Source organism: Diadema setosum, chromosome 9 (genome assembly GCF_964275005.1).
Source record: "Diadema setosum chromosome 9, eeDiaSeto1, whole genome shotgun sequence".
Taxonomy (NCBI): Eukaryota; Metazoa; Echinodermata; class Echinoidea; order Diadematoida; family Diadematidae; genus Diadema; species Diadema setosum.
In genome coordinates this window covers 17,861,525-17,873,552 of record NC_092693.1, presented here as the reverse complement: position 1 = coordinate 17,873,552, position 12,028 = coordinate 17,861,525, and positions in this window count along the sequence as shown.

Here is a 12,028-nt window from a genome sequence, read left to right as displayed (position 1 = left end):
CACAAAAAATCCTTCCAAACCAATCAATATTAATATTCTTGAGATGACCTTATCTGTCAATCATTGCTACAGTACTGAAATGTTTAACAAAAGACATTGGAATGCACCTTTCCCTCGACTCAGCATAACTTGCATGTTCCCTCGCCATGTCTTTTGTTAGTCACATTAATATGACAGAAACATGCAAGTTATGCTGAGTCGAGAGGAAGGTGCATTCCAATGTCTTTTGTTAAACATTTCAGTACTTAAGCAATGATTGACAGATGATGTCATCTGAGGAATATTGGTTTGGAAGGATTTTTTGTGGGCGTTCCCAAGTAATCTGAAGAAAAATAGAAGAAAAATCGTTAGAAATATATGAAATGTTTCTAGATATTTGTTTTACCGCAAAAGTGATGTTGAGGGTATCATAAATCAACACAAATCAACATGCATTTGGATTTCAGGGCCCCTTTAAATTTGTGGAAGTTCTCTTTAAGAATCGGAACCCTGTAGGAGCAAATGGTTTGCAGTTAGTGCTTTTTTTTTTTTGTTGCTTTTGCTTTTGCTTTTTACATTTTTTTTTTGAAAGTTTTGTCGAAAGAGGAAGAAAAAAGCTGAGTACATAGGGACATTCGAGGATGGGTGGAGCACAAAACACGTGCTCTCTCTGACGGATGACACAGTGCCAAAGATGATGTTATTTTAAGAGGTGAGCAGGAAATATGCTGTCAGGATAGACTGTTCACGTTCGGAAGGACAGATTCTTCGAGACACATTTAGGAGAGGTGTCTTTTTTATTCTTAAAAGTTTAAGGAGAGGATACATAGGATGTGAGTTATAACGATGAAAACAAGCAGTCTACAAGCACATAAATCAATGCGTAATTACATTGTACGTGTATAATTATTCAGATAAGGATTACTATCCGTTATTCCCAAGGTTCGTTATTCCGAATGTTCGCTAATCCGAACATGAACTAAGGTTCGTTATTCCGATGGTTCGTTATTGCGAAAATGAAATACAGGCCATTAAGGATCCTCATTCAGACGGTTTGTTGATACGAACGCGAAATAGGCTTTGTGATTGATCATTCCGAAGGTTTGTTGTAGTGCCCATCACCTTAATTCTTTTCATTTCCGGACTAACGAACCTTACTCCATTTCTGGATTAACGAATTTCATTTCATTTTCGGATTAACGAAAATCTATACGCATCGGGATTTTGTGTGTTTCGGAATAACGAACCTTCATTTCATTTTCTTATTAATGAACTTTCGGAATAACGAACATCACCCATAGATGATTACACCTAACATGCCGCATCGTTGAGTTCATAGGGAGTCAAAACATGCACAGACTGCAGGCTGCCTGATACTATTAGATGATGACGGATGAAGGATCGATATTCGATTTCAAAGAAAATAATGGTTGGGGGAAAAACAGAAAACTAACATGTGCAACGCAAAGGCGATGAAAGAAAGATAAAAAGAGAGAGAGAATAATGTATGTTTGTGAAAGTGAAAGAGTTAAAAGGAGAATCGGAGATTGGGAGAAGACCACACACGTCTTGCAGGAAAAACAATTGATAAATCCAAAGAAGAAAACTTCCTCTGAAAACTCGAATTTCCCGCTCCAAGTATACACACAGGAAATTTCAAGTGATCGACTGTCGAAACAGCCTCACATTTTTGTTCCTCAAAGAAGTGTAATATCACAGCATGCAAAGACGTTGCCTCATAATTTTCTCTCAAACTTTGATAATCTAAATGCACGTTTCTGTTATTAGTGATGAACCCCAAAAGTCCAATAAAGATCGCTATCGAAGATTGAATATGGTTATTGAGGAAGCTGTCGTCTTGTGTTGATTGCACATGCTGTGCTTTCTTATTTCTGAATAATGTGCCTTATGAATTCATCGTGTATATATACATAAAATTTGGTCTCAACCAGCTATTTCATGTTTCCTCTTGGTGGTGTTCTTTTATCTTTTTGTTTGGTTTTGCACAATAATTTTCATATACCTTCTGCGTATTCATTTCTATACAATGCTTTGATTTGATTCCTTGTCGTTCTATTGTACTCCATCGAGAGGTTAACGACTGAAATAACAGTAATTTTTATTCTCAAGTATAGCTGAATAATCCAACGACACATGAAAGGACATGATTTGAAAATAGAAAGCGTGAAGGTACGTATGTGCGTGTATGCGTGAGTGTGTGTGTGTGCGTGTGGATGTGGGTGTAAAATTCTCTCTATTACCAATTGCTGTTTGTTTCACGTGTATCAGATTTTGGAGAACTTTTTTTTTTCTTGTTCCCCTCGTACTTTTGATCTTATTGTGGAGCACATCGAGAGGTGAAATATGGCCACATGTTTTCCATTTATGAAGAATTGGAAATCTAACCTAGTTAGATTTGTTTGTCGCGGTGCCGATGCCGTGGACGAGAAAAGTGAAAGAGGAATGGAAGGGGGGGGGGGGAGGTGGGGAGAAAGGGGAAAAAGGAACATGTGGAAAATGTTTCTGATGATATTATTATGTCACGTATGTATTTAACTGCAGTCTCCCATATACCCCCTGAGATTTCGAGCCATCTCGAATTCGGTGCCTGATCCATCTATACTCATTTTCAATAAAGTCCAATTCGGTTATAGCATTCATTTGTATTGGATTCCATTCCTGACATGATGTTTCCTTACGGTAATCCGTCACATCGCATGTGATAAAGTGCTTCACTATTATAAAGTTTCTATGATAGTCGCTCGTGGATGCGGCTGCCCAAAAGTCATCGTTTTACGTGCCTCTCTCGTCATCTCAAATGGTGCACGGAGCTTCATGATTTGACATTTTTTGGCTCTCTTTTTTATTTGTCCATTCTCCTTTTTCCTCTTCCTCTTCTTCATACTTATTCACCTTCATTAACTTCTCCACTTGTTTCTTCCTCCATCTCCTCTACCTTCTCCTCCTTTTTTACATTTTGCTCTTCCCTTCTTCTTCTTCTGTTATTCATCATCATCTTCTCCTCTTCTTTTTGTTCGTATTCTTTTCTCATTGTTCAGGATCTTCTCCGTCTTGTTGCTTTTTCTTCTTTTTCTACTTCGTCTTCCTTTTCATCATCGTCATAATCATCATCTTCTTCTTCTTCTTCTTCATCTTGTTCTTTGCTTTCCTGCTCTTTGTCCTCCTCCTCCTCCCCTTCTTTTCTGTAAGCTTTCTTGGTTTTATCGAGCAAGTGTGTCACTTCGTTTTTGCCCCATCCCCTTTCACTATCGGAGACCAATGTAGTTTAAAGTTTTTGTTTGTGTGCTTGTTTCGTTCTTTACCACTTTTCGATGATGATTATCCTGGACACATCAGAATATCAGGATATCAATTAAAGTTCTATCAGAAGAACTAAAAAGGTTCGCCCTTTTGTGAAATACAAATGTACATGGATTTATGAACAGAGAAGAAGAAAAGCGCTTATACCTTGGTCCCTTTAGCGTACACCAGACTCTCTCAATCTATAAGTATATCATTCATCAATCATCTACATATCTACATATCCATCTATCTATCTATCCATCTATGTATCTATCTATCATCTATCTACCTACCCATCTACTATCTCTGTATTTTTCTCATGTTGTTTTCTGCGTTACCAGTTATCATGGTTATGGGAGTTATTGATATGCGACGTAGACATTACATGATTACTTTCTGGCAGAGATCATCAGTTCTCAAGTATGTATATGCCATTGACAAATATAATTGGTTTTCCTCATGTCAGCGGTTAAGTCATTACAACCCGTTTCAATGTGGTTTGGTCAGTAAGCATATAATGTCTCCATGGTCAGACCGTGGACCTATACAACGAATTAGGCCCTTGGTCAGACGATCAATGAGCGCTCTGTACAATATGAGACGTCGTTACGACATCAATACGACCGTGATAATTATGTTTGACCAGAGAAGTGTTTCCGCCTCCCGAGTTTGACGTCGCATCGCAGTTATCAAGAATCGTCAGTAATTCCCAAGATATTGTCGAAATGCCGTATGATTAATAGGGGCTATTACATTATTATGACAGATCTTTTCAGAATGTGATGGTAAAGCCTGTGGTTTGGCCTGGCTGAGTGGTTAGCACCAGAGTCAAAAGTGGCAGTTCTTGGACGCTCGTGAAGCGTACGTGATGGCGTTTTGTCTCGTTCGTGATATGTTGCGACTCTGCGATCCGGCTTGCGCGTGGTTCCTGTCTCTTCTCATAAACTGCATGCCAAGGACACTTTTGAGTTATGATTTATCTTCATGAAACCATCAAGACATGTTGTGAGCATTCCTAGCTGATGTAAGGACTCTGAAAACACTCGGAAGAGTTCAAATGTGCAAATGAATATAAGATTGAATTGGTGAAAATATACGGGTTGCCAAACGCCACGTTGGCTGGTATGAAGCAGCGACTGACAGTATAAAGATTGCGGACGTACAGACTTTGAATTTACGGGTTATGTTCGTTACTCCGAAGTTTCGTTAATCCGAAAATGAAATAGCGTTCGTAATTTCGAAGGTTCGTAACTCATAAATTATTTCCTATACCAATTCCCCACTCCCTATTCCAAAGTCCCTATACCTGCATGTTCGTAATCCGAACATGAAATAGGTTTCGTTCATTCTAACATGTGTGACGTTATTTTGAAAATTCCGAAAATTTCAAGGTTCGTCATTCTGAAGGTTCGTTTAACCGAAAATGGTATGAGGTTCGCTAATCTGAAAATGAAAAGAATGTGCGTACTATAAAACGAATCTTTGGAATTACTAACCATAGAAGCCATTGTATTTCGTTTCCGGATCAATAAACCTTCGGAATAACGAACCTTTACTCATTTCGAATTAAGGAACCTTCGCGGGGGAAAAGGAATAAAGAACCTTAAAGTTTCAATTTCGGCTTAACGAAACCTTTGAAATATAATCGCATTTTCATTGCATGGATGTAAGACCTACATAATCCTATGCACTCCTTTCAGCTATCCCGTTGGTCAATGGGCAATAGAGATAGTGCACTCAACTTGATGACTTCAGTTGGTATGTGCAATTCTGGTGTGGGGTGATGATATTGTATGAAAACTAGAAGGCCATGAAGATACCAATATCACAGAAGCCAAAGGACAATTTCTCAAAATGAAGATAAAGACAAAAAAAAAAAATGTGAAAAGGAAGTACTGCATATCATAGCGTACTAGAAATGATATGATGCGATGACATTTTATTAATAGGCATAGTTCTAAAACGCTCCCAGACAAGTCAGGTCCGGCTGGATTATCTGTCGTAATGTCCTATCACAGGTGGTGGCGTGAGGTAGTCACTACTGACTACTTCGACAGTCGACCTTGCGTGACACATTTTGCTTCAGCAATCAGAAAACTTTGGAGACACCGAGAGAGGGGGGAGGGAAAGGGGAGTAGAGTCCAGATTGGGGTCATTTGAGGATAAACCGTCTGAACTCAGCTGTTGCACAAAACTCGGCAGGATCGTTCCCAAAAGTCCTCTCGAATGGCAAGGAAAAAAGAGACAACATTTTGAAATTGAACATGACATGAGCCCGCCCTCAATGTCCCCCTTGGCTTCCGTTTTGACGCTGACACGCCTGTTCGTGTGCAGTTGTACAAGAACCCATGCGATGGTTTTAGTCAGGCCAAAGAATGGTGGCCTCTTCTACCCTACACAAACGTGACAAATTTGACATTTCTCCACAATTTAAGGGAAAATCAGCCCCTCTTACACAAATACCTCGCTGTGACTGATTAGGTACCGGTATGCTTGCAAAATCACCATTGGACAGCAATGTGCACTCTTAGCCATGAAATAGACATATAGCATCAACATTACTGTGACTTATATCATCGTTATGCGAGTTGGAAATTAATGTCGAAAGTTTAAAGAATATAATGCAGGAGGTATATGGATGGGGAGGGAGTTTTGTGCATTACTCCGTGTATGATCCTTCATGAATATTAAGGATATTGAATTTTATCAGGCACAGACCTGCCAGAGAACAGCCCGAGGCTAAAGTAAGATGCTGTGATGCTTATATCCCCACCAAAAACACACACAAAACACACACACACACACACAAAACACACACACACACCAACCAACACACAAAGAATCATATGAACTGAAGCATTTATCTTAAACACAGAAAACAGCAACATACTGAACTCTGTGATAATGCATTTCAAGCTTTCTGATGAATAACACTGTCTTCACCTCAGCAGCAAGCAACGACGTTTAGTGAGGTATGTGTGTGTGTGTCTGTGCACGTGTTCGTTTTCACTGATGCATTCCCTTGTCATTATCCTGCAAGTTTGAGGATAAAAATTTGGGGGTTCACCTACTTGTATGGAACACATGCACATACACATACATTCACATATCATACAACTATCATTGTGCCTTTGATTATTGAACCTCGTCATCGTATCACTTTTTTGAAATCGTTTCCTCTTCTGTTCCTCCTCCCCTCCCCCCGCCCATTTCTAACATACCATACCAGCTACATTTCTCTTCTCCAGCCTTCCAACAGCTGTCTATAAGCCATCGTCTCATCCACTCTCTTGCCCACAATCTAGGCCTACATCTACATCCATCAAAGATACACCTCTCGATGAGGAGTGAAAGGAGCACTCTGTACCAGATTTTCTTCTCTCTTCCCCCTCCTCCTCCCACCCAATCCTCCGATCCCCTCACTCTCCCTCTTTCTCAATCCCCACCCTGATCACCAATTCTTCAGATTTCCACCCCCTCCTTCTAATCTGTGTGGGCCTACCCCGTTCTCTGTGCCCTTCCACCCTTCTTCAATAATTAGTGTTACCCATTTGATGTATCCTCTCTATACTTTCTTTTGCTAGAATCATCCTCTGGATCTTAAGTTTTCTGGGTTCCCCAACGCATCTTGTGACATGTATCTCTTTCTCTGGCTTTCATTCACCTCCTTTGTTGCTAAAGAGTCTTCATTTGAATCCCCCTCCAAACCTCTTTGGGTCAGCACAACACTTAAATCAAGGAGCTCCTTGGTTTGATGAACTCCAAAACTTCATACCCTCTGTAAATGTCCACCGTTAATTTCATTCTGGTCGTCCAAGTCTGCCCTAACTTTCACTGAGCAGTTGTCTGACATCATTGATCTCACTGAAAACATTAGTAGGTTAACAAAATTCCATCCTGTCGCAGTCCAGCCATGAAGAGGAGTCCGTCCAGAAAAGTGCCCACAAGTTGATGTCATCACCAGAGCACTGGAGTGCCCCGCACTTCTTTGCTTGCCACCCTATGAAGACTCTGTCTCTTCTTGGTTTTGACAGCCGAGTGCTAGATATGCATCCCACTCACATCTGAATTTACTCAAGCTTTTTCCTCCTCGTGAATAGAGCGCCAAAACATGTAGATAGCGAGATACTGTATGTAAGAGGAGGGAGAAAAACTCCGCTCATTGAATCATCCAACATCTGGGACCTCTAGAAAACTTGTCTTTGTTTGATGGGCCGAAGCCTCTAAAGCATCCCTCTTCCTTCCTGGTTACTGTATTATTGTAATACATCCGCCCACACATAGGAAAACATAATTCACAGCAAATCTGAATATGTCGTTGCTAATGCTATTCTCATTTCTGTATGACTCACAATGTCGTAAGGTCACATTCCTACAGAGCCTATAACCAGCGACGACAAAGTCTTCAGTCTTCCACAAATTTACTCTTTGAAACAAACAAACAAACTGAAAAAATAGCAACAATGCGACTATAAGCTACAGTTTGGCCATCATAGTAATAATCAAGAAGTGAATTCCTTTTACTAGTATCTATTCTCCCCTAGTGCTTTAACACTTTCTGTAACCATGATGCTACTATCTTTATAACCTTTCTATCATCTTAATGCCTTCCCTTGAGATACATGATTATAAGAATTAGAAGTAAATGTAACACTTCATCATTTCATCATATTGCTATTGCTATTGCCCTCTAAAAATGATCTTTGACTATTGTTTGACTGCCTTGTGATGTGACCCACTGCAAATTTGAGTGTTTGGTTTCAGAAGAAAAATTCACAAAAACAACCTAATTTTGAATATACTATATCATACAAATTCATTTTAAAAAGTGTTCTTTTCAACTTACACATCATGGTATAATAATCTACAGCAATTCAAATGCTACCATAGTCAAGACGTAAGGACACTACAGCATGTCTTCATCTCAGCAACAGTGGTCTGACAACATTTTACCTGACTGAACTTTATAACCAATAAAATGAATAACTATCAAACGAACACCAGATCGGACATAAGAAATATATCCCTTTGCTCACATGCACAATTTCCATGTAATGACATCCCAGTTTCCATATATTGGCATTCGTAAATGTACACTACAATAGCTATGCAGATGATATACTACTGATTTCTAAATGTACTTAAAGGGATGATATATAGTTCTGGTTGAGATGGGGAATTCCAATTTAAAAATCTAAAACCACCTATACAAAACATTAAAAATATACAATACTAAGAGGAATTAAAAGTTTATTGATTGATGAAAAATAATTTTTGAAAAACCAAAGTGGGTCTAATAAAAGGTGGGATCCACCATTTATCAGGATCACTTTATTTTTGTTATTGAATACATGCCTCAGCCATTTCAAAACAGATTTCCATTAAAAAAAAAAAATTGCAATTCCTCTTAGAATTGTATGCTCTATGACAATTCATAAAGTGGTTTCTTAGTATCTCTAAAAAAGTTAAAAGCTGAATTCTCATCTCAAGCAATACCTACACCATCCCTTTGAAGATTCGGTAGAATTCTGTACTTTGACCACATGGTTACATTCATACGAGATAGCAATATCCTGCGAATGGAGGTGGATCTATTGTGCATGGAGCTATGGCAAGTTTGTTGCACAGGACCTCTGCTGTCTCATCCAGATGGGAAATTCACCAGTCTTCTAACCCCTGTTCTCACGTAGTGTAGATTCTGAACTATTTTGATATTTCAACCCCTCCCCCCCCCCCAACACCTTTCGTGAAAGCATGAGAGGCTCTGCATGCATTAAGCATTATGATGGAGTGATCTTGCAAATGTATCTGGGCAGATTTGAGGAATCGTAGAACAATCATACAACATAACACATGTAAAAAAAAAAAGAAAAAGAAAATAATAATAAAACAAATGAAAAGGTTCAGAATCTAGACTACTGCTGGTGTTGAAATAACTTTAGTTCGCAGGACCCTGGCTTGTCTGCAATGACCATCATCGCTCAACAGAGGTGCTCTTGTCTGCAGCCCCCTCATCCGCACTGACTCATTCAAAAGAGATTCTACTGTATGCCTCACCCTCCCCCCCAAAAAAAAAAAATAAATAAATAAAAAAAAAAATACAATGGGACCCTCCAAAATGATGACTTTTAAAAAAGTGATAACTTTAAAAAAAAGTGAATCAATCTAAATACAATTTCACAGTATGAAACTATAAATCATGACCCACATCTTACCAAAAAAAAAAAAAAAAAAAAAACCCATCCGATTTGGTTCAGTGGTTAAAGAGAAATGGGGATCTTTGTTGAGCATGTCAGGAATCCCTTCCCTCCAAGTTTTGCCCATTGTGTTCACAGTTCCAAGAGCATCCAAGAGCTGAACTTTGAAGAAACGGACCCATGACATGCTTTACAACGATCCACATTTCTCTGTGACCACTCCACCAAATTGAATGGGGTTTTCTGTAAAATGTAGGCAAGAAGTTATAGTTTCATTTCCTGAAATAGCATGCAGATTGTTTATTTGAAAGTTATCGATGAAAAAATTCGGTTGAATTTTAATTTTTTTTTTTTTTTTGAGGGGGGGGGGGGGACATACTGTATACTATAGAATCTCTTTTGACTCACTTGTACTCTCTGCCCACCCCACCTACTCTTCTTAAGAGGAAGAAGAAGAAGAAAAAAGACTCTCAAAATTATACCGCCACCTCACCACAACAAAGTGTGACAACGACATACAAGCCTTACTCCTTCCCCACCAAACCCTGTAAAAAATACAATCCTCTGGCAGCCATACCAGACAGTCCCGCCGCAACGCAAATCTCCGTCGCAAGATTGCCGGCGACAACTGACGAGGAGAGATTGGAGTGCCCACTTCCGCAATAGATTGGCCAATTATTCACGGTAGATGTTTGTGGAGAGAAGGGGAGGAGGGGGAAGAGGGGGGGGGGGGGGAGAGGGACTGGCGTGTACCTCCATGTGTTACATTCTGGCACCATGCCATCATATGAGATGGCACCCTCTGAGTTATATTTTAAGACTGTTAGGTCCATTTTTGTTTCGTTTCCCCCACTACTAGTACACGTCTGCGTTGAACTTTGCTTGTATGTGACAGTATTTTTTGTATCGTTTATCCTTGATGTGAGAGTATTTTTTTTGTATCGTGTATCCTTACCTCCATACATGTACTACACCAGTAAATTCCACTATGGCTACCTTTCTTAACCCGTTGAGGACGGTTTGATTTTGCTACAACCTGCACTTCCCATAGACACCTGCCCAAGTATACTCGGGACTCGTCCTTAACAGTTTAAACACCAATTTTCCTGTTTTGTGCATGTGATTGAAATTGGGTTGAGAAGCAAATACCGTGAATGACACCATACAATGGTGTGTATAGATGAATAGAGAGGAGATTATTGATAAGGTAATGATGACAATACTTTGAAATGGAAGTGAAATGATCTGCCTATTTTCATGATACAGTTTGTATAAAATCTGTTGTCTGTTTGATATTGTTCTGTACTTATCACAGTCAACTCGATTATGTAGCAGACAATGCTCACAAACTATTGTGTACTTCGTGAATAATAAATCATAAACATTCCCCAAAACAGAGCAGAATTTTCAAGCCATACATGCACCAAAAAAAAAAAAAAAAAAAAAAATACATGTGTCACATACGTACAAAGCTTGCAAAAGAAGACAGGTGTCGTATCAAACTCTGAAGTCTTTATTTCTTTTCTGACCTTTACAGGCAAAATGTTAGCCAAAAAGCACCATTGTAAAGCTTGTCGAAGCAAAAAAGTAATTTGTGATTGAGTTGTGATCCTTCTTTTTTTTTTGTCAGAAAATAGCCACGTGTAGGTCAGTCTCTTTTATGCTGTTGTTGCTAATATCACTTCATAAATATCACATATTTACAAAAATGAAGCCTTCAATACAATAAAATGGCTTTCATTTAAGGCAGGAACATTAACGTGTGTAAAAATCATTACATGTACATTAAACATGAATACAGTCTTGTGCCAATTTTCCACTCAAGTGGCACAAGCTTCATAAATACATCGATTCAGGAGAATATTCCTACAAAATAATTCAAACATATTTTCTTTATTTTACAATGTCAAATGTCAAAAAAAAATGTTGGCAGGAGTTACACGAGTAGACATTGATTGTTGAGGGAAAAATAATAAACTCAAACTGTAAGTAAACTAAGGTGACAATAAATCTTTGAAAACATTGCTTGGTCACAATGAATCAGTGTCATGATTTGCTGGACATGTGTAAGATTGTGATGGTTAATTTAGTGGAGCGGCATAGCTTGAAAAATTAGAGGAATTGTGCATTTTATGATAAAAGCACCAAATTTCGCACACATGTTGACAATTACATTTGAAAAAAATTCAGATATTGGGCCATCGTAAATAGCGCCCTCAACGGCCATGGCAGCCATTTGTCAAAATGGCTGCCATAAATGCCCCTTTTTGTAAAATTTTACAAATTTCAGAAGGGAAAATCAATAAGATTTTGCAAACGATTGGCAAATAACATTCAAACTAAATTCAGATATTGGGCCATCGCAAATTGCGCCCTCAACGGCCATAGCAGCCATTTTTCAAAATGGCCGCCATAAATGCCATTTTTCGCAAAAAAAAAATATAAGTTTCAGAAGGGAAAATCAGTAAGATTTGGCAAACGAGTGGGAAATAACATTCAAAATAAATTCAGATAGTGGGTCATCGTAAATAGTGCCCTCAACGGCCATG